This window comes from Camelus bactrianus, chromosome 8 (assembly GCF_048773025.1).
Source record: "Camelus bactrianus isolate YW-2024 breed Bactrian camel chromosome 8, ASM4877302v1, whole genome shotgun sequence".
NCBI classification, from domain to species: Eukaryota; Metazoa; Chordata; class Mammalia; order Artiodactyla; family Camelidae; genus Camelus; species Camelus bactrianus.
The window spans coordinates 60,572,757-60,597,894 of record NC_133546.1 but is presented as its reverse complement, the minus strand read 5'-3'; positions in this window follow the sequence as shown (position 1 = coordinate 60,597,894).

Here is a 25,138-nt window from a genome sequence, read left to right as displayed (position 1 = left end):
CACAGAGCTGTGCATGTGATAAATATTTGATGAATGAATACATGAATGAGTGAACAAACAAATACAATCAAAAGGCATCCATGAAGAATGAAAATGAATCTTGCCTAGTGTGGGGCAGCTCCTCAGTGAGCCAGGCTGATCTTTTTTTCTTTGCACTTTTAGATTCAGACTTCTTCACAGATGAGTGACATACGGCTCCTGTGGTTAGAAGCAATTCACAGATTCCTGGTGCCAGAGTTCATACGACAAGCCATGTGAAAATTCCTCCTGAATGAAAGGGAAATGTGAGCAAAATTCCTTTTTCTACAATACGTGCATTTGTGGGATTGTTACATCCTTTTCAGAAGATGTTTTTGTGGTCTACTACATGAACATGCATCATTCTACAAAACGGGCTTAGTCACCACATTCAGGAATTAGAAATCTCTCCAGAAAGTCATTTATTTCAGCCAACTCCTGCCCTCACCCTCCCCTATCTATGAAGAAAAACACCTAACCTCTCATACACAGGATGGCTGATTGAAAGTCAAAGACCTCCAAGGAAGGAGAGCCTATCATTTTTCTTGGTACCCTTTACCAAAGTCTTATTTATCAAGGTGAAATTAAGGGATTATTAATTTGATCCCAGGTATCACAGTTTATAATCATCATAATATGTTTTCATCCTATTGGAAAAACTAAATATAATTTTCTTAATATAGTCTTTCTAATCTGAGGCAAATCTAAAATTAATCATCTATAATTATCAAACCTAATTTAATTAAAACTAGCTGTTCACCATCTGGTCTTATTTGTATAAATTTAAGAATCTACAATTTCATAAGAAATTCCTCTATTTAACCAATTATGTTAAGCCTAATTATTATGTAATTAATCTCAGTTCAAATTACATTTGTTGTCACTTGACAGAAAAGTAATTTATGTGATAAAAAAGTGGTTGACCGACTAATTACTCTGCCAAATCGAGGTCTTTTATCTCAATGTTTCACCATTTTTTTTTTTAAAAATGGTATTTATAGGAAAACAGTCTTTTTGAAATGTAACACTAGCCATTATCATTGCAAAAAAACATAAGACATAATATTTGGAATGAATCATCATTATGTTTTGTACTTTTAAGACCTTTATCTGGATAAATTACAAAGGGCGGGCATAAATAAATGGTGGAAACAGAACACAAATTACAAAGCTAAATGCGGAAGACTGAGAAAATTCTTAAGGGAATAGGAACTAGGTGAGAATGTATGTGCTCCCCAGAGTAAGCTTCTTGCAGGATTCTTGATTGCCCTCCTTGCGATTGAAAAACCTGCTAATAAAAGAGTTGAATAGTTGCTGATTATGAAAAAGATACCTCTATAAATAATGCTTATTTCTATGCATTTCCTTTTGAAGACTTCCAGAAAAATCAATGATGCTGTATCCTAAGGAATCTAAAGAATACATGTTGTTCACTTAAAATCTTATCCTATGGGAGGGAGTTTGATCACTGAAAGAATGGGTGAATTTCTGAATAAGAAGAAACAATCTTAAAGACAAGACTGCCTTGTTTGAATAAGGGCCAGGAAGAGAAAACAGAAAGTAAGGCAGAAAAAATAAAATATTTAGTATTTTTGCTCTAGCTACAATCTTATACTAGGTAAGTGGGGCCAAAAAAAGGAGAGAAGTCAGAAATTGACATGCACCCAAATCGGAGAAACACTCTGTAGGACAAAAGAACTTTCTACAAGGTCAGTAAGGAGTCAAGTGTACAGTGTTTCTCCACTTGCCCCACATTTATTTTGTGCTACAAGTAGGCATAAGTGTACTATACATTCAAAACTTAGCAGGTTTCCATAGAAGAAGAGGCCAAGAACAGTTATAAAAATTTTTACCAACCTGATTAAGGGCAGAAACATGGTGGGAAATTTTTGTAATTTTACTTCTGGTTTCAAGTCTTAAAATTTTGACTGCATTTTAGAGAATAGTTTTATGTCACTGGTAAATCTCCTGAAGTTGATCATTGCACAGTGGTTATATAAAAGAATGTCTTGCCCTTAGGAAACAGACCCTGAAATATTTAGGGGTAAATGGGCACAATTTTTAAAATTAACCCCCAAATTGTTCAGGATAAATATATATAAAGCAAATGTGCCAAAATGTAAGTCATTAATGAGCCAGGTAAAGGATATATGGGCATTCTTTGTACAATTCTTGTAATTCAATCATTTGAAATTATTTCTGAATAAAACTTTAATAAGTAAAGATGATAACCTCTAAGAGTTGTCTGCAACTAAAAACCTAGAAATTCGTGACCAGTGTATTGAGCTAAAGACCTTTAGGTTCTGTGGTTGAAGTAGTTGTTTTCACTTCCTCTTTCTCCAACCCACATCCCAGCCCCACTCCACAGAGTGCAGAGGGCTTCCTAACAGTTCTGATAAAACAACTCAAACAACAAAGGTATAAGCTATGAGAAATTTGATACAAAGAACACAACAGCTGATGCTCTGTCCCTAATGGGAGCGGAAAATGTTCCATTTTTTTTCTCTGAACACGCATCTCAGCGGTAAAACATAGACCCCCACTTTTCCACCGGCTTCCGTGAAAACCAGATGGCATCTCTCGGATAGAATACTCATGACTACAAAGGTGGCATATGGGTCAGTGCCAAGATGATCACTTACACGGCATCTGCAGATGGTGGTCCACCACATCCTGAGGCAGGAATAATGAGAACAACATCCACTTCATCATCATCTGAATATCCAAACAAACACCAGGGGAAAGTTAATGAAAACAGCACCAGGGCAGGTCCCAGGAGGGGAGTGGGGGTCGGCTGGCCTACCTGAGATGAAATGAGAACCACAGCAAAACATGCAAAATACTGAGTTTGGCTTTTAATTGAGAATCAAGGATGGCGGATCTAAAAAAATGTTGCAAACTGTAAAGCACTATACCAAAGGAAGAAATTACTTCTGTCTATGAAGCTGGAAAATGAAAACAAATACATTTCTCAAACGTTGCAGAAGTCAGTATATCTTCTCTAAAATTAATAATAAAAACCTTCCATCAGGAGAGATAGGATGGATTCAATGTATTTTCAAAAGCTGAAGTGGCAATTTCCATAATGTATACCACGAATGCAAAAGGTAAACAGAAAATGTTATTAAATTAAACTTGATAATTATAGCTGATGATCCTTAGTTCTGAACTGCAATGTGGTGAACTAGCTAGATGGCTACCAGGACCATATAAATTATACATCCTCTGACTTGCTGCAAATTACACACCAAAATGCATCCTTGATTTCCAGTGCTATTTATTCATACCTTCTGATTATCAATAAGCAATTAAATTTTGCTGGGGAGGAAAAATTAAAGGGATTATTGGATGAATGGATGGATAGAAGGATGAATGGCTGGATGAAGGGATGGACAGAAGGATGGTTGAACTGAAGGATGGGTGGGTGCTAAAATGGATGCATGAAAAGATGATGTGCAGGATAGAAAGGAGGGTAGATTATAGGATGGAAATCTGGATGGCAGAATAGATGAAAAGAGACTGGATCTAACACCAGAATAATGAAAAGCCTTTGGATTTTAACAAAGTATTTTTTTGTGATGAAATACAGTTCTCAAATAATCCACTGTTTCTATAATTAAATGATAGAATTGAATCGACAGTCAACTCATTGAAGGGAAATGGCTACTGGTTTAGCAAAGGTCCTGCTTTTATCTTAATACTATATCAAATTTTCCATTTTCCTTGGTTTTCTTTCAGTTATCCAAATAATTTATTAAATACAACATTGATAACTGCTTTGTGAAAGTTCTACGCCAATGTTTTAATTTCTTCAGTTAAAATTATCCATTCATTTGTTCGTTTGCCATTGTATTCAGTAAATATTGAGTATTTGCTCTGTGCCAGGGACAGAGGTATGACAGCAAGCATGCAAAATCATCCCTTGCCCGCACAGAGCTTAGCTGGGGGTGGGGGCAGGTACGAATCAAAAATTCATATAAATGAAGGCTTAGTTACAAATTGTGATAAATGCTATGAAGAAAGGGCACAGTGAAATGGAATGAGGTAATGGGTTCCTGAGAAATCTGCTCGAGACATCAATTCACAATGAATCCAATGTTGTTTTTAACTAAGCCTGTCTTTGGTGTGCTGAATTTACACACCAGCTGAAATGCTAAATCGCTTCTCTTTTCCAGGGCATTATGTATTACTGTGATGTCTTCCATGATTTCATGAGGGTTTAGGTATAGATTTTATTCATAATCATGAAGGTATCTATGAAAACAAATGTTACAATCAGCTAGGTCAAGTCAATACTGTTGTTTCTTGTGGCGTCCTGGAAAGGTGATCTAAATCGTCAAATGCGCGTACTGCTTTCATGCCTGGCCCTCTCTTTCCCCTTGAAACTGAATCTGGATCTATTATTTTCTGGCTTTTCCAACCTCACTGGCAGGACTTCCTTTCTGAGACACTTGCTACACAAAAAATTCTAAGAGTCCTCTCTTACAGGTTTCCATTAGTTCTTAAATCTGCCTTTTTAATGGTGTGATGGAAAGAGCACAGACAGCATTAAGAATCTGGAGAAGAATGGGTTAAATCCATTAGTCACTTCACCTCTCTACAATTTACCTGTCAGATGCGGATATGGTCTTTCAAGGTGCTATTGTGATAAATGAGATAAAATATATTCAAATTCTGTGAAAAGAAATATGTCATTTAAGGCATTTGTAATGTAATTTTTATCTGTTTGCATTCCTTTCCACTGCCTTTGCCCATTTTGATTAAAGCAATTCAGCAGCCTTCAACAGTGCCAACCACATCATAGGCACTCAACCAGTATTAACTTCCTCTTCCTTCCCTAATAAAAATTTAAAGTGTCAACTCAAATGTAGAATAAACATAGATTAAGAGTTAATTACACTAATTTTCTTAAGATATCTTCTGGCTGCTAAATTTTTGCTCCTGGCAGATAGGTACGTAGCTATGGTGTTCGGTGATAGCTGAACAGGGTAGCTCCTAGCATACACAGCACTTCAGTGCAAATATCAAAGAGTCTCTTCCTCTCAGCTCAGCTCTGCGCTGATTTCATCATCACTAACGCCTAGGTGAGTCTCGTTTTTGCAGTGCACAACCTTCACAATCACAGATGGCAGCCCTGTAACCACCCTGGAGCTGGGAGATTAGAAGCTTCTACCATTTAGCCATCCCAGTAATAACATTCAGGCTGAAAATATTGGCCCAGCTATTCCCAATCATACAGATTTTTCACAAACTCTTCTCTTTTACACATGTTGACTTAAAACCACTATAGATAGATAGATATCTCTATCTCTCCTAAGACAAGCTTGTTGTCCCAACATGGAACTGTATCTTTTAAGATATTTCTCTCATCATTTTATACTATTATAGCAATCAAAATGGTGCCTTACTAAAACAAAATTAGCTAAGATTAACAACTGCACCTCTCACTTTATTGTTCTTTCAAAAAGTGAAAATATCCCCTCTATTGAAAATGCACAAGAATTTGCAGTGAAGGAATATCACATGGATACCTCTAGCTTGCAAACTTCCCACTGAAACTATTAACTCACAGGTCTGTTTGGTCTAAGCTGAAGGAAGGGGTTTCCTACCCAGAAAGAGCTTGAAAGGAAACAGACAGCATAAGCTCTTTAATTACGTCCTCTGGCCCCTTCCCCACAGGAGCTGCCACGATGGAGACATTCCCTAATGGCTCTATCTCCATTATTTATTAAAGCTGGAATCAAATAAGCATTTGAATACAACTACGAATTTATGGAAAGAGAGCCGCTGTAGGAGCAGCCAGTGTGGATGGGATTTCGGCACAAGGCTTACGGACTCTTTTCAAAAAGAATTTATTTTCAGGGACTCACCACAGCTTAGGCAGGAAATGCGAGTTGAATAGAGGGGAGATGAGAACTCTTAGTGCCATGTGTGCTGGGTGCAGGGTGGATATTCCAAGCAGCCATAGTTCGTTCTGATCGTGTCCAGGGGACGCGGAGAGGACATAGCTACAGTCTGAGGCTCCAAGAGTCCTTCCTCCCATGTTCCAAGCAGCAGAAGCATAAATGATCCCCACGCCTCTGAAGTCCCTCTTTTTTGCTACATGGAGAGATGCAAAGTGGTTAGGTCCGGGACCCGCCTGCGAGAGCCTAACATTTCCGTTACTTTGGGTAAAGTAGTCTCTACAGGCTACGCTGAGGACTTAACCACCACTGGTAACGCTGTTTCTAAGGGAGAATGTGCCATGTATTTCAAAAACTAATTTACAAGTGAATTTCAGAGCAGGGCACATGAGTCTATTGGAATTTACTTTAAAAAATAATCCCTGTTCAGGGTGGAATTAAATAAGCACTTGAATAAAACTATGTATTTATTTGCTATTCCTTACATATTATTTCTGTCAAATTTGTTTTTAGATATAAGTTTAACCAAAAGCACTAACTTTTGATTCCAAGCACCAAAAAAAAAAAAAAAAAAAAGTTAATACTTGCACAGATAATTTAGGATATTTTTAGTTCATGGTAACCTTTGATATCTGAAATTTTCACAACTGGGTAGACTTGTTAATCCCATTTTGTAGGTGAGGAAATTGAGACTCGGCGAGTTTGACTTGCTCAATGTTATACAAGCATTAAGTGAAGAGAACGGGAACCCAATCCCAGATTTTCAGTGGCAAAACCCATGCAAGCTTTTTCTACAACAGCCCACTGTATTGCACAAACCTTCTGATGATAAGAAAGAGAGAAATCAAACGATGCTGTTTGTCTAGAGGAAAGTCCTTGATGGCTTTTTCCAACCAGAAAACTGTTAGCAGGTTGCTTCATTAACTATCTGGAAGACTTCCCCTTTTCTTATAATCAACACTTGGCTCTCTTGTACTATATCCTTTCTTTAGCAATCAGCAGCTTGCCTTTGATGCAGAGCTTGGGCATATTCTGAAAGCAGAAGTATATTTTCAAAAATGAACTATTCAAAACAGCACTTAAACAAAAACTTAAAAGAGTTTTTCTACAGAGTCTTATAGCCACTTACTTCCCTTTGAGTAGTATCCACAGCCTGGTTACCAACAGGCAAAGAAAATAGAAGCCTTGCCTCCAGCAAATGTACTCAGTGGTCACCCACAGACGTGGATCCCAGTGTGAAAACCAATTGAAACAAGACAGACTAAAGCAATCAGGTCAGGAGGTACACTGACTCTCATTAGCATGTATTTTGTTTTGGTCCTGAGTCTAGTGTTTATTTCATGAATAATCAAACTTAAAAATATTCAAGAAAGGAGACTATAAACAAATGTAATATCCTATTCCATTATTAGACAGATGTTGCCATTAACAAGTGCTCCTTTACTGCATTTATTTCTCCACAAATAAAATCATATTTCTCAATCTTTTTATCTGTGAAGTTAGCAGATCAGAAATTCAGAATTCTTCTTTAAAAAAAACTTGATAATCCTTCCTTAAACCATAAGAGCCTTTATTATTCCTTTACCTCCCCTCACCTTTGCCAAGCATATAGTAGGTACTGGATAAATAATTGTTGATTGAATAAATGTTGATATTATTTATTAATTCAGTAAATATTTATTCATATTATGCTATCAGTACATTCTATACAAGATACTGGAGTCAGAGAGAACAGTTAAAGTGATTGTTACAGAAGCTTCAACAAAGTGGTGACAATGACAGTCAATGGATGTGAGAGATACTGCAAAGAGATATTGAATTTAGAGAACAGAGAAAAGGGAGAAATACAGGATAGCCAATCTTTTTGAGCATGGGTGACTGGGATGATTAGCAGTGATACTAATAGCCAAGTCGAGGAACATAAGATGTGAAGCAGGTTTTGTGATGAGGAGAGAATACTTTTTTAAACTCCTTGGGCTTGACAGTGGGACATCCAGGAAGAGAGTTTTGTGGACCAATGTGAGGACGGAGCTTGGGAAAGGAGTCAAAGCAAGGCAATGATTTGGGCCCCTCCTCACCGAGGTGTCCGACATGCTGAAATTGTATAAGACAGCCATGTGAAGGAGAGAAGAGAGATGGTGACACTGATGTTGAGGGGCCAAAGGAGGAGGAACGGCCAGAGAAGAAGGGAAAGGAAACAGCCGAGCTGAGGGCCACAGAAACCAGAGGTGACAACCACACCCAGGGGTTGCTAGTGAGCAGTAGCCAACAGAGAACTGAGTGAGGAAAAGCCACTGGGAAAGTGGTCTGGGTAGCTTTCTGTAGAGTGATCTCCAGACATGACGGAAGCTGAAACAGAAGACAGGGAGTCGAGGGTGGGGAGGGGAATGGAGTGTAGACTCTGCTGTCCCATCACTCAGAGATTCAGGGAAGAAGATAAAGGCCATCTCAGAAACCTCAGTTGCATCCATTATTCTAAAGGTTTGCTTCGCCAAAGTTCCAATGTTACTTTTACTACATCCTCTTCTTAAATCTTTTTTTAAAGTCTCCTCTTACTGTTACAAACCAAACTTGAGTCCGCTGGCCCATGCACTGTAAAGCTAATCCACTGTCACCGGGCTGTGGTGAAGGAGGTGCCATGTTTACTGCAGGGCGCCAAGCCAGGAGTCCAGGACGGCTAGTGCTCAAAACCCCCAAACTCCCTGATGGATTTCAGGGAGGCATATTTAAAGGCCAGGTGAGGGAGGGGAAGTCTCAGGGCATGTGATGAGCTCTGATTGGCTGATGGTGAGGTAACAGGGTGGAGTCACAGGGGTTAACATTACCCATCCTTAGGCACCAGTAGGTCTGGGGGGCTACATGCTCATTTCTTCCATTTGGTGGTGGCGGGGTGGGGGCAGATTCAGCGTCAGTAAAGCAACTCAGGACATGTGCATCAGATACTGCTATCTAGGTACTTCAGAGACGAGCTAAAGCAGAGGATGTGGGGGAGGGATCTGTCTGAGGAGGCCCCACTGGGTCCTGGTGGTTACATTATAATCCCTTAAAAATTTCCCCTTTTCTGTTCTCTTTCTGAGCAATTACCACATTTGCCATCGCTTTCCTGTAGTACTTTCTTCCTCAGCCTCACAGCCAAGACGTTGTTCTGCCCTTGTTATTTCTCGCCTTGAGTAGTGCAACCTCCTGCTCTGTTATTTTTTTCCTGCTCCAGACTCTTTTCTATGAAAATCTGCCCACCTCTTCGGGGATGGATTCTACTTCCAACTACACCCCTACTTAAATCTGGGTTTGTACATTAAATCCTATTCGTGACCCATCGAAGTTTAGCCTAAAAGCTCTAGAAAATGGTAAAACTGATTATTGACCTTCCTTATCATTTCATTTGCTTTCTAGCATTTGCAGAACCAGCATAATAAATATTTACTAGGAATAAAGCTTAGGCAAGTACAGTCTCACAAGTGCATCAGTGGTGAGCTCTGACATTCCACATTTTCTGAATTATCTGACTTTATCTCCTTGAGAATTATTTGTAGGAAAAAAAGCCCACATGGTAGTATTATTTAGCTTTTGGTGTAATTTTTACCCATTCTTTAACAAAAAAATAAACTAGTAGACTTACTGTTTGAGCAAACTTACCAATCTATCGGTATTGAACCTTGCAGCATATAGCTTTCTTTCTTTAAAGACATATGCATGGGCTGTGTATTACAGGACCAGGAAGAGTGGGGTCAAATTTTTACAACTGAAATATTTCATACTTTGACTTTTCTCTTTTGTAAAAAGATGATATTTGAATTTTGTTTTAAATAACAACTTCATTGACTATTTTGTCTTTTGTAAGCACTCATGATTTTTCTTCAGTTTTCAGTAGATTTTAGGCCAAGCCACGGATAATGGTGATTAGACATAATCTTGAAATATTAAGAGTATGGCTAGTGAATGCAGTATGTTAATAAGCACAATGAATATCTGGATTACATCCATATTATGTAAATTCAGAAGTCTTTTGTGAATTTTACCTCTGGGGAAAATTTCACAAAAGGGCCCTCCCCCTACTTTGGATTAGCACTTAACAATTGTAAAAGTTGATTTTCCCCTTGTAAATGATTCAAAAATCTTCTTTACTTTTGCATCCCTGGAGATAGATAGAAAAGTGTTTTATTAAAAAAAATCAGCTGTAGAATTTATTCCAGGCTAATTATGACTGCAGGATTTTCTGAAGAGTAACTTGCTGCCAGGGTTATCATTGGTTCATAGTTTACTCTTAGCATACGCTAATAAATTCGAAATAAACCTAGCCTAAACATATTAAGAGACAAAGCTCCATTATTACCCAGCTCTACGCTATCATTTATTCACTGGGAGAAAAAAAAATACTTGAGGAAAAGCTTGCCAACGAACCAGATGTCACCATCAGTAGACAATTATGTTCCACAGTTTGGCACCTGGGGCCCACAGTCATCATCCAAGGAGGAGGAGAAATAAAAAGTAGAACATTCTGGCAGGCTATAGATGAAAAGATTCCAAATGGCTTGTAGGGAAAATGGAGGCTGAAGAGCTGTGTCTTCCACTCTCAACAATAAGACCCCAGGACACAAACCTTCTCTGTTTTACCTGTTGAGGATGTTATGAGCCTGACAGACACACAGAGTCTTAAAAAGGCATCCAGTGCTTACCAGGGCTGCCACTAAACAGATAGGTCAGTGTTTCACACCCCGGAAAATTTGCCACCCCATATAGAAGACAGCTTTTTTGGGGCAGATTATCAGTGGAATCCAAGAGGTTTCCTTCTTTGATACAGTTTAAGGCATGGAAAAGGAGTTGTGGTTTGGAACTGGTTTCTGTAAAGTTTTACCCCAAACCTGAGGGACTGCACTGTGTAAAGTATTTCATTTTTAATAAAGACTGTCTCATTCCATAATTATTCTATAATTAAGAAATCAGAGGTTTAGACTGAGAATCTCTTCGAGGCCTCCCATAGGTTCAGTCGAGAAAAAGAAAATGAATTTCCTCTTTGGAAATGTGTTTCAATCTAGAATAGACGCTTTAGTACTCTACCGGGGCTCCAAACGAACACCCAGGTCACCTTATACATATATCTTTTTTTACTTTTATGTAACCTAAGAATTAAATAAGTAAATAAGTTGAAATTATTCATTTTTCTCAAATTTCTGCTTAACACACTTCTTGGGTGTGTGTGTGTGTGTATTATATATTTTATATATATATAAAATCAGTTTACCCTTACATGCAAACTACCCATCTGCCTACATTCAGATAAAAATGAAGAGTTGCCATTAGATGTATTGGTTACATCTGCAAGTAAACAGAATGAACAGAATCCTGGGCAAGTTCAAACTACTTGTTCTGTCTTTCCTTGCTTTTATAAGTCACCAAATTCTGCATAGCATCCAAAAAAGTTATAATTTAATTTAAAGATTATGTTTATTGTGCTTATTAGGTGGTTATCATATATTTTCATGATCAGAATCATTTTTTATAAAGTTGAGGACATATTTTTGCTAATTTAGAATAATTCTTAATATTTTCTTTGGGTAGAGCTAACCGGCCCACTGAAATTAGTCTATGAATTCACAAATAGTTCTTTTCCACAAATGAATCTTCCCATGTTTCTTAAGCTGTGCTGCACTTTGGACAAGGGACTAGATTTTCCTTTATTGTATGATATGTATAATGCTAAGCATCTAGTTAATTAATATGTATTAATTAATATAAATAAATAAATATATATTATATAGTTAATATAAAAAATGTAATTAATTATTTATGAATGTATGTCCAAAAGTCATGGTTCCAGAGTATAGCTTTCAGACTTTCAATAATTATATTTGTTAATTCATGACGAGGTAGCACATTAGTTTGCTCCTGGAAATGCCATGCTTTTAATACAGTGGTTTTCAAATGCTTTGGTTTGTGAATCATTTTATCAAGGGTTAAAAACACAGCAGTGACCCACAAGTCCCACTCTTACTGAGTCCAAATTTGTTTTGCTCACCGCATGACAGGCCAATAAATTGGGAGACGAGGTGTTGGGGCAAAGAATAATGACTATTCAGAAAGCCGTCAGACAGAGGAGATGGCAGACTAATGGCCGGGAGAACCATCTTCCCCACGTCAGAATTCAGGCTCCTTTTATACCAAAAAGGGATGGGTGTGGTTGATTGTTGCAAACTCATTGGTGTCAGAATCCTCTGTTCTTGCAGCTGACACCGTCATGGTGTCCCTGCAAACTTCCAACAAGACAAATGTTATTTTCTATTCTGCAACTTTTTATCTTTATATGAGTGGGAAAGTGTTACACCCTTTAAGATCAGAGCCTTGAGAATGGGCTATCCTGTATATTTCAGGCTATAGGCAACCCTCTTACAAAAGTTGCAGAACCAACATGAGAAGGCACTGGAAAAAGAGCACAAGGTTAGAGCTAAAGGAACAGATCTAATATGGAGTCAGATTTATTCTTCCCTCTGACACCACTGTTACTACCACCTCCTACTTCCTTTGCCATCAGCCCTCCCAACTGAAACCCTTCATGAGCATTACTAGAAAGAACATTGCTGGGTCTTTAAATCATACACATGAATTATATAATAAATAATTTTCTAGTTTGTAACTGATGTGCATAAACATTATGATTCTCTGACAGTTATGAACATTAATGCTATCAGCCTGTGTGGCACGCTTGATAAATGGGAAATTGTTTTCCTAGTGACTGAAAACAAGAAGCTGAGAATCAGAAATCCCCTGTTCTACAGCAGGATGTGCACGAGTTGGTCCAGAGCCTTTCTGTGCATCACAGTTTCCTCAATTTACACAGAGACTTGTTATTCCTGCCTCTGATTCACAGCACAGAAATAATGACCCGCATTCTCAGGGCCGTGGAGAGCGATGCTCCTCCCGCAGACCTGTGGAAGCTGGGAAGGCTTTAGTGACAGCCCCGCAGCAGTCCCTGGGTCTTGCTGCAGAAGCGTCACATCCCCTACTCCCTCCACACCTCCCTATCCTATTTCTAAAGTGAAGGAAAAATGCCTGGAGTTAATGGCCACACTCATCACCAGCTCCAGCTGAACGACTCTTGGAACGGATGGAAAAATAAGAGAGGCAATGCGTTTGCTCCTCCTCAGCTCTCGCGGGAACTCTGTAGCACTCTCTCAAGGTCAAGGAGAGTACAGAAGTGGGTGGAGAATTTCTGCAAAACACTTCAAGGCCCGTTGAAAACTGAAAAGAACATACTTTTATAATAGCAAATTCAGTATTGTAAACTCCTCTGCCAAGTTTCTTGACAGAGATGACAACTTTGATTGCTACCTCTCTGATGTATAGTCTAGAAAAGGTAGGAAGACGGCTAAAATAGAAGAGAAAAATATTATTTAGCCATTCATGTCAGCTTTTTAAAAATTAGTATATATAATCTTTGATTTAAGAAATTCCTACCCTTAGTTTGAAGTTCTGTGGTGAATTTCTTTATATAATTTACCATCTAAAATGCTGTTGGAAGCGCTGCCTCCCTACAGCTGAGTAGCTTTAGTGGAGGAGGGGCAATCCAAAGGAAAGTTTTAAAAGCCTACATAGAGCTAACTATATGGTAGAGTGTTTCCTGCCATTAAGAGGATGATTTTCTCAATGTCTCAGTTCCATATCTTGTAGAATGGAAGTAATTGGGATAAATGCAGGGAATTCTTCATAGGACAGCAGAAAGCAGTAGAAATCAGGAGACTTGGATTTTGCTTCCAACATCATCATTGACTATCCGTAGACCATTGGAAAAGCCTTAAACCCCTCCAGACCCTAGTTCATTACTTGGTAAAATGAGTGGCTCATTTATTCATTCCTGTGAAAACATTTGCTAGGCACTCACTATATTGAGGCACTATGCTAGGCTCTGGGATTAAAAAGCCAAATAAGATGCTTTCCTTGCCTTCAAAGAGCATGCAGCCAAGCAGGAGGCGACAGCAACATAGTCAAGTACAGGAAAGGGTTAGGTACTCTCATGGAAAAGTTGATGGGGAGCCAGGGCAACCCAGGAGACACATGGGTTGGAGTGGACATAGAGTCATTTCTAGGGTTGGTGAGCCTAGGAGTCAAGGCTTTAGAATAGATAGGATTAGTCAGCAGACCTGCAGTACAGTGGTTTGGGGGATGCCAAAGAACTTTGCAAGTACAAGAAGCAGTAAGGAGAAGGGCACAGAAGTATGGAACTGTATGGCCCCCTAGGAAATCCACACAGCTTCAGTGCAGCCAGAGAGGACATTAGAAGCCAGATGGCAGAGCATACTAAGGAGTTTTAAGATTTCGTCTATGGGCATAATTTTTCAACATGGTCGAGCAGCGATCTGCATTAGGAATGATAACACTAGCAGCAAAATGGAGGAGACTTGAAGGGACAATTAAAGGGGCATGGCCTTGCCTCATCTTCTGCCATTCTAGGAGAAGCTGTCCTACCCACTGTCCCTGCTGAGAGCAAATTGGCAATGTTATCTACCATGTGACTCCACCCTTCACTAGCTACACACAATTGGACGAGGTACAAGCACTTGATCCAAGAGTGGCTTATTTTGGATCTGGATGAACTGCCTTGGAGAAAGCTATGTTGCAAGCCCACTTTGGCAAAACACAGAAAGCACTATCGTAAGTATTCATGAGGAAGTAGGAAATGGGAATCCTCAAACACTGTGCATAGGAATATAAATTGGTAAGTCATTCTGGAGAGTAAGTTCACAATACTTAGTAAAATTAATTATGCACATATCTGGCAATCTCACTGCTATATATGTAAAGCAGAAGATTAATGTCACCCATCAATAAATGGACATATACAAAATTGTTTGTGCAGCATTATTTTGGAAGCAGGGAGCTGGAGGCAACCCAGATGTCTATCACTATGGGAATGGATAAGTAAAATATGATAGATGCATACACTGAAAAAGCCTGCAGCCGTCAAAACTAGATGTATATGCAGAAACATGAATTTTAAAAACAGTGTTGAGTGAAAAAAGAAATAGAGAGAAATAATATAGCATCATTTATATATCTTTCAAAAACACATACCATTCAAGGACATCTATTATATATATGAGAGGCAATGCTTTTGATGCATTTCCATCAAAAGATGGAAAGAGTGAGGACAAGAAATGAGAGAAAAAAATTAAAACAATTAATTTGGCCTTGCATAGACAAATTGTAGGGTGAGTAAGATTAACTCAATTCCATACACTTGAGGTCAGGAAAAAGAAGTAAAATGTGAATTTAGAGAGTCACATTCTCTCTTAAGAAACTAAGAAATATGGCAAGAACTTGCATTTTTAATAAGTTTAAAAGGGGGTGTAGTTAAGTCCCATTTATGATGGGACATCAGAATGAAGATCTGCCAATTTGCAAACTCTTGCTTCTAACCTGCAGAGCCTTCTTAAATGCAGAACCACCCTCCAACTCCTATCTCCTTGAGGGCCTTCCCTGCTGTAGCTTCTGTTTCCTGAACTATTTTGAGTAGTTCTCTGTTCCTGCTCTGAAAAAAAGCCAATATAAAATAAAAAGGTACATGAAGATGTCCATAGTCAGAGATACCTGCCAAGACTTTGCTGAATCCAAGAAAGAAAAATGAGTAGCTAAGGAGAGGTCAGTACTAGAGTTATAGATCTGAGGATCAACAGATTACAGAAGATTTTTGAAATCCTAGAAGAATGAGTTAAGACCATGGTTATAAATGTAAAGAAGAGAGTAGTCTTTTAAGGATTGTATGTATAGAGAGAAACCAGCCAAAGAGACTGAAAGGGAACAGCTGGAGAGTGAGAAGAATTAGGAAGGAGCAGCATTATGGAAACCAAAAAAGAGAAAACAAGTGGCCAATTTTCTTCACTGCTAAGTCACCAAATATGTTGAGAAGTCAAAAGATTCCATTGATCTTCCAATTGCAAAAGGTCATCAATTGCATGGTTGACCTTTTCCAGAATAGTTTTTGTGCTGGTGTAGTAGCAGGAGTCCACTAGCCCCCAGTCCAGGGGGTCAAGAACAAATGGCGTGGTCTTGGTATTCATGTTGGCTTACTCAATCCCAAAGGGCAAAATCCAGCCCCTGGCTTTCCTATGATGACACAAGGAAAAAAATTACTGACAGTAAATAAAACCAAACAAGATTAAATAAAATAAAGATACTTCTAATAAAAATGAAGTCAGAATTATTTTAATTGTGACCAGGAGGTAAAACATGGGAGGCAATAAATGTAGACTACTCCATTAAAGGATTTGACCAAGAAAGTTGCACTTGAAATCTAAGTCCCTTGCGATTCTAATAGTGAATGATTATAGCTCATAAACTATAGTTCATGCATACAAAAATGACCTTAAATATGTTAATAACTAGAACAGCAATTTACTTCTTTATTTCAGAGTGCTTATTGTAAAAGGAATACATGCTCATGGTAAGTTTAAGCAACACAGAAACATATCAAGTAAAAATTAAGTTCTCACTTCCACTTTTACCCCACCCACACCTCACTCCTGTGAGAAACCACATTTTTCGAGGCACAAACATATATGCATATGTACACAATATTTTATGAAATGGACTCAATCATTCCATTAAAAATATAATACTTATAGGCATGAGTGACATTGAAAAGTATTGTTTAAGTCAGTGTGAGGGGGCACCTACTAGTTGGAGTGGACGCCAGTGGTAAGTGGCTATGCTGGCTGGTGCACCGTATTTTCTTTAACCAGTCTCAGCAGAGACACCAGAAAGGCGGCATGGTGGTGAGAGCTCAGTGTCCGACCGTTCTGGTCTCTCCACTGGAGCCATCCTCTGTGTGGTTTGGACGTGTTCCTGGTTGCACATCCTCCCAGCTTCACTCTTTGGTTCTCCAAGATTTTTCTATGTCACACATGATGTGCTTTAATAAATTCCCTTTCTGTGTAAATTAGCCACAGCAGTTCTTTCTTTTTTGCGAGCAAAAACAGAGGTATATTAAGACAGTTAAAAACCAGATTCTCAACGCATTTAAACCAAGAGTTTTGAAGACCAGCAAACTTTGTGACCTGTGGCCATCTGCAAGGAAGTGACTGAATCCCTGAGATTTGTGCTCCTCTTTCTTTTCCACATAAAGAGTTGGCATATGGGAGCTGTTGATTGCCAGACCCTAGCTGGAGACTGAACTATGATCGGGACAACTATTTTGAACAAGACAATTTCTATCCTTTAGTTTAAAAATTTTTTTAAATACGTATTACCTTGTTTTAGATTTTTCTTTTGTAATTTAGAAAGAAAAAGCAATCAAGAGAAAAATAAGGTAAGATTTTCATTTGCATTTGTCTGTTCTGGAGGAAAAACATACTCTTTTTCCTTTTCTTTTTCTTGATTACATCAGCAAAAGGCATTCAGAATACAGTGTTTTCAAATTACTGCTTCAGGTCCTGATTATTTTTGAAGTCTCCATGAAATATTAGTTAAAGAAAAAGTGAAGAAGGAAAATTTCCAAATTTTCTCAAATATACATATGCAATGCATATGTTCATTAAAATCAACTTTTTAATTTTGGATGTAATATAATACATTGAGAATTGTTTTGTATATGAAGAAACAGGGAAGGGAATATTCTGGGCACTGAAATATATTTCATATGTTCGTTGTCTTTGATTTTGATATATGCTTAACTGTATTGCATTCTAGGAGCAGCTAATTTCCATACAAAGTGTAGCTACTTTCAATTTTGCTATGTCTTGTCTGCAGTGGAGGCTTTGATTTGTGTGCCCTAGGCTAGATCAGAGCAATGCATAATTTTTTTTTAAGTTCCTCTGTCATGCACAATTGCTGAGTTCCAACACCGATTATAACATGGACATTTAGAAAGACATGACCCAGAAGGGATCAAGAAAGGTTAATAAACCAAAGCAAAATTATCAGAGAGAACCTGATGGCATTTGTCATGAATTGTATACATTTGGGCCTCAGCCCGCATGTATCTTGGTCTGTTTTGGTGATTATAACAGGTATTTCAAACCTAATAGCAGAAGGGAAATTGTACAGAGTCATAACAAAGAATCTGCCATCATTCAGTCTTTGTGTGACGGTCTGTGCATTGCTGGTAAGGATCTTCTTTGTAGAATGGACTGTGGTGTGCACACAGAATCATCAGGTTCATATGAGGTGTGACTTGAGCAAAAGCATGAGACCTCACCCCCAAATACTTCCCCATGGTGCCCTTTCAGTCAATTTGTTCCTTCAGTTCCCTTTGAAGATGTGCGTTTTTGAAATAGATTAAGGAATTCTATTCCCTGGAGGAACAAAATCAACTAGGCACACAATATCAGCCTATGCCGTAACTTAATAACTTCTCATTACCTCTTAATGGAAAGAGCTCCAAGCTGGGCATCAGGAGACCCGAGCTCTAGTCCTCACTCTGCAGCTATGCACCTCTGAGCAAATCCCTGGTCTTCTTTGGGTCTCTGCTTCTCCATCTTTAAAATGATGAGATGAACATGAAGATCTCTTATGGTTTGGAAATTCTGACTTCGTGACTAAATTATCACCCTTGTTATTTAGCGCCCTGAAGGAATGGGAATCAGAAGAGTTCAATTTTGATGGATTTGGGCACGAGAGAGGGAAAACAGGAGATAAGTCATCCCCAGGTCAGGAGCAAGTAGGGATTTGTTAAGAAAGAGACACAAACACTGAAAAAAATTAACAGTGGGGAAGAAAACGAACTTCCCTTGCTTCTGCACCTCGAGTTGTCATATATTTTTGAGGTATCTTTCCTTTTTGATAATAGTAATAGCATTGGAATCTGATTGCTTTTCCTTTTAAAAATCTTTATTGGGTTGGATTTATTAGTATTATTATTTTTTTAAAACCTGTGTGTTCCCATCCTGATGACTGTATATCCTCCAAGATAATCATTGTTAATGGTTTGGAGTTTCTTCTTGCAGACTTTCCTTCATGCCTATACAACATGTTAGGAGATATATTTCCACACTTCCCCACCTCATAACTTGGTCCTTTTCATTTAAGACGATAGCAGTACGATTCTCTGCCTGTTATAAGGAATACTGCAGACACACATCCCTGTACATATACTCTGACACATTTTAGTAAACTTGTCCACAGAAATGATTCCAGAAAGTGAGAATGGCAGGCGAGGCACACACACTGTATAGCATACTAGCCAGTACCTGCCTTAGCTGGGTGTCCACAGAGCTTAAGAAAAGGTTTCCTTGTTAGTACTGTCTGAGGAATACGACCCCAGAGAGCAGGAATGAGAGAAAAGAGTGAAGTGGGGAAGGTGGAAAAGTAAGATGCCACTGTAACAGAGGGCAGGTTGCTTAAATACACAGAAATTTCTGAGACACCATATGAAATGTATTTCAAGACCATCCACTTGGACCAGGGGAGGACAGAGTGGGAAAGGGAGAAACATTTATGCATCAGCTCTGTCCCCCACTGGTCAGAGACTTGCCTCATGGGATGGTCACTGCCCAGCACTCTGATTTGCAGACGTGTTGACCCTTGTGCTTGTTCCTGTGGAGTCCTGAGTTGTGGGTCGTCCAAGAAGCCCTCGGGTGAGGCAAGAGATAGGTCAGCTTGCCCCTGAGTCCACACTAAGTCACCACAACCATGGCTAGAATAAGATGCAGGTGAGGTGAAGAAGACCTGAAGTTTCAGATACACTAACAACCTGTCACAGGAAAATGTGCCAATTTACCCCTCCACCCACCATGCCAAAGTGCTCTTTCTTTTAGCTACAGTGGCTTGTCAAAATTTTTTCCAATATGGCAGGTGAACATTGGTGTTATTTCCTTTTCTTCTGCGTTTCTGTGTTATTGATTTGAGGCTCTTTGCCTGTGTCTGTGTACTCTGTCTTCTGTGGGTGATCTACCACATCCGTTCCCTTTGTATATGTTGGGCTGTTCTACAGGGCTTCATTTTTTAAAACAAGAAGCCTACTTGATGTAGCTCATTTTCATGGAGCTTTGTAAGTACTCTCCTTTATAACCTAAAACACGAATGTACTGCCTCCCACTTGCCCAGTTTTTAGCATCTACTGTGAACAGATGACAGTACTTAATCACATACACATTTTTGTATCAGCAAAGTTACTACTATTTTTTTCAGTATTAGAATCAGAACACATAGCACTTCATCTGTAATAGCAGATATGGTTTTTATTTAAGGATGAATGCATTCTACTTACAAATGCTTTCCAGAACCAAATCGTAATGTAGGTTCCTCTTTATATTTTTTTTTTTGTTCCTTGGGATAATGACTGCATATCCTTTTTTTTTTTTTTCCCTCCTGGTAGAGAAATCTATTATCCTGTCATCTTCCAACTCCACTCCTATTTGCTACTTGTTAAATGGCTTCTGAAAGAATACAAGGACTTTTCTGTAACCTGCTCATGATTTCACTTCAGATCTAATAGAGCAACTGCCACTTATGATCTTGTCATCCAGTTATCAGCCAACCAAGCAGGGTCTTCTTGGTTTTATTCTTTATTCTACAAACCTAATTTTTTGTTCTCTTCTGCTAGTTCCATTGCCATAGGAAAATGTTAAGTGCTTGGAGTTTCAAGCGAAACACACTTATTGCAGTAATGCTATAAAAGATAGAAACAGGGGGAGCCACCATACAATTTTATAAACTGTGTGTTTGTGTGTGTGTGTGTATGTGTGTGTAGTTGTAGGAATATTATATGATGAACCTGATTTTCTAACTATGGGTTAGAACAAAACACCAGAGAGAATTGTGTAGGTGCCATTTTTTAAAAAGTTAAGTACATTCCGATAACACATCTCCTGGTAAATCTTTCTTTGATAAAGAGGATCTATAAATAATCCCTTTTCCTGGCCTAAATAAGTTGGTTTTGACTCAGCGGAAGATGACTCCACCTCCAACTCCAGGTGTGAGAGTAATTCCATCTTCCTTGCCTGTTGCTGGTTCAAGAGTGAGTTTGTTTCTCAACTCTAATTTATAAGACAAAAAAGTGAAGTCTTGCTGAGGGACTTCTGGGGGAAATGTTCCTTCTCCCTGAGACAGAACCACAGACATTTCCTTTCTCCCTTCTCTGTGCTGTCATTCTGGATGTTTTGCCTGATGTGGCTGGACTTGACTTGCTACCAGTTTGAGGATGAAGCCGATATTGAGAATAGCAGAGTAGGGGGCATGGAAGGTACCTGATCTCTGATGGTGTCAGTGAATCACTGAGATGACCTGGAAAGCTGCCTTCCCTCTGGGTTTCCTGTGAGATAATACATTTTCTTCTTGCTGGAGCCAGTTTGAGTTGTGGTTTCTGTTTCTTACAACCAAAAGCATCTAACTAAATCAGCTCCTTTCCACACTGGGTCAGAAGGGATATAGGATTAGTCATGAGAAACATCTAGGTGCTCTATTTCTTTTGAGGTCCAGAGAGACCACCTGGGGAAACTGACATATCACAAGGCTTGCAGAGGATAGAGTCTTCACACTTTTCCAAGATAAGACCGCAAGACTCACACTCTGTTATACTGAAGGACTGTGTTACCTTGGGCAAATCACTCTAAGCTTCAGTTTTTTCAGTTGCAACATAGACATAATAGTCATAATAAATATAATTTTCACACCTTGTTATTTATTTTATAATCATATTTAACATATGAATTTTATGTGTGCTATGATTATTTCTCAATTGCTATTTATGATAAAATCATAAATATTAAGATAATAATATAATAATAATAATAAAATAAGAGATGTCATAAATGTCTTACAGGTTTGTGAAGAGGATCAAATAAGTTAGTATATATGAAAGAAAGACACAAACCCAAAGCACTCATAACTTAATTATCAATGTCATTCATAATAAAGAAATGTCTCTTTAATTCTAAGATTCCATCAATTATAAGGCACATTCCTAAGAGAGCTAACATGCTCCCAATTAAACTATGCCTTTATGTTGTGAAATCAGCATCTTCTGACTTTGACTTTCTTTTTCATGGATTTGGCACTATCTCCTTCAGTTGCCCTGGTTGGCATGTAATAGGCAATCCTTTTGTATGTTTCTCAGGTGAGGAAAAAAAACACAAAAAAACTTAGCTTCATCTATTTGTGGGTTCTCCTTAAGTCCCATAAAGCACTTGGCCATTGCTTTGCAAGTAAATGGAACTGTGGTTATTTCTCCAACAATGAATATTTGCTTCATCAATATCAAATTTATGCCCTACTGTTTTCTTTCCATTCATTTCTCTGCACACAAAACTTTCTATTTCAATCTCAAATTAGAATGTTATCTTTAAAAATTCATTTAAAATGACAAACTCAACATGTGTAGTACCAACTGCCCACCATCAACTGTAAGGTGACAAAGGTGACTACGTATCTCTGAATTGATGAAATAGGGTATTCATGAAGTGACTACAAAAGAAGTGGAGGGGCCAAGTAGCAGGGAGGGACTCGAGTTTTTCCCATTGTCTATTTTCTTGAAGGAGAAAATTTAATTGTGTAAAGATGTTAAAACAAATACGAATAAATGATGCTTTTAAAAAAGTTTTTTTAAAGAAAGATACCACTTTCCCCTCTACTAAATTAGCAAAAATGGAGAAAATGAAAAATATTCATTTTGATGCAGAAAAAGAGAAAAGGACATTTCCATGCAAGTATTAATTTTTACAGAAGAAAGATCTGAAGCCTGCCTGACTTTCTTTTGTACTTTGATACCTGACAGAATAATTTCTCTGACTTTAATTTCTTTCTCTAATAGAAAATACAGAAAAGTAGAAGTAATGAGGTGGAGAAGAATATTAACAAGTGGTACCGATTCTCAGGGAGAAAACCAACTTCTGAAAGGTGCTCCAAGACACGTGTCTGTCAGGAGATGCCCCACCCTCACCCCACGTCCTGGGTGCAGGCAGGTGCCATGGCTTTGCAGGAAAGGAGAACTACTCTTGGCTAGGCAAGGGGAGGAATTTTTTATTTGTTCTTGAAGCTCCCTGCAAGAGGGGAAATGAGGCAGACAGAAATAGAGAGGGAAGGGAAGACGGAGAGAGGCAGCGAGGTGGAGAGTGGCTGGAAGGTGAAATCCACCACGATGAGAGCACAGCGCTTGAAGAGTGGGGACTCATGCTTCCCTGAAGCTGTTTACTTTTCCTCTCCACTTTCCCCAGGAAAGCCTCACTAACGTCAGCTAAACCCACAAAGGCTTGCTGTCGGTGATTTCGGATGGCAGTTTTTTAGGAAACTGAAAAAGAGCCCTAGGAGGTATAAAGGATTGCCATGGTGGGAGCCACGTGCAGGACAGAACCCGGCGATTAGGAGTTAAAGCCCAACACCCCCCCCCCAACCGGCCAGCACTACGCCCCTTTCCCAACCCCTCAGGCAAAACAAGGTCACTGGGTTTTATTCTGAATGTGAGGGAGGAATTAGAAGAGAGGAATGAAGGGGTCAGATTTGCCATTTTAGAAGACCACTCTGGCATCACATGGAGAAGGAATTTAGGTGACACAGGTGGAAACAGGAGGACCAGAGAAGATGATAGAATGATGGATTAGGCATGGATTAAGGGGTAGGCAGAGGAGGTGGTGGGGATAGTTACTCCCTCCTCTGGAGGAGGAACTGACAAGCCTTACGGGTGGATTAGATTTGAGACAGGAGATATGAAAGAAAGAAAAGAATCCAGAGCTATACCTAGGTTAGTTTCCTTTTATTTTTAAAAGAATAATTTATGTTTTAATTACAGTTATAAAAGCAACACACATTCTCTAGAAATCTTAAAGAAGAAAAATTGAAAGAGAAAAATAAATTACTCATAATCACAGCACTTAGAAACATTTTAGGGTGTATCGGGGGTGTGTGTGTGTGTATGTTTGTGTATATATATTTGTGTGTGTATATATGTGTGTGTGTGTGTATATGTATATATGTGTGTACATATATATATATATATAATGTATGTACAGATATATATATACATATATATGTGTGTGTATATAAGGGTAATCCCAATTTTCTAACTGTATTTTGTCCCTCTGTAGTTAAAAAATCTGGATGGTGATACTTTGAGGCTACGAAAATCCTGTTTCTCCTCAAACTTTTGCTCTTTAATTTTAACATCCATCAGTGGATAGTGTGTCTGCAAAAATTATTCCTGTGGTGTTTGCCTAATGGTGATTTTTTATTTCTATTCTGATTTTCTTCTTTCCTTCTATATTTACTAATTGAAATTCTTCTATAAGGAAGATCTATTTCTTCTACCCCATTTATTTATTATTTATTTACATCAATTCAGATTCATGGATATTTATTTTATTATGGGGTTAAAATTCAATACTGTCATTGTTTATTGTATGGCTCAAATTTTTCAAATTTTGTCTTTTAGGAGTTCCTTTAGGTTGGTTCTTTGTTCTTTAGAGAAGCCCTTAGACTTCTATCTAAAATTATGAAATATTTTATATATACAAAAATAATTAAGAATATGTATAATATATATGATATAAAGAACAATATAATGAAAATTTGTGTATCCAACTCCTAGATGTTTAATCTTAGCAATTGAGTGAAGATATAGGAAAGTGGGAGACAAGCAGGGTACAAGGAAAACCAGTAGTTTGGTTTCAGATATGTTAAGTTTGAGATAATTGTTAGCTACCCAGTGAAGGATGCTAAAGAGAGACTGGGGGCTCAGGGCAGTGGTCAAGGCTGATCAATGAAACTGAGGAGCCCAGGATGCAGAAGAAGAAAAACATCACACACAATGCCACCACTCAAAGATAAATGCTCTTAATTAACATTTTATAGTAATTTCCTTCCAATTTATGTTGTTACTTGACTAAGATATATGATGTGTGCGATTTTGCATCTCTTTTTAAAAATTTTAACATTTTAAGGTAATGTTTTCTTATTTTTAGTATATATGTGTGTCTGTTTATAAGGTACATAGTAATATAAACATTTTCCATTTTTTTGCAGTATATATATCTATGACATAATATTCAAATATGTTCACATTCCATCATCTATTCTTAAAATTCAAAAATTTTAGCCCTATATATCTTGGTTTTAGATTTTTTTCCAGTTGTATTGAGAAATGATTGACATACATCACTGTATAAGTTTAAGGGGTACAGCACGACGGTTTGATTTTCATACATTGTAAAGTGATTATCACAGTAGGTTTAATTAGCATCCACCATCTCATGCAGATTCAATAAAAAGAAAAGAGAAAAAAATTTCTCTTTGTGATG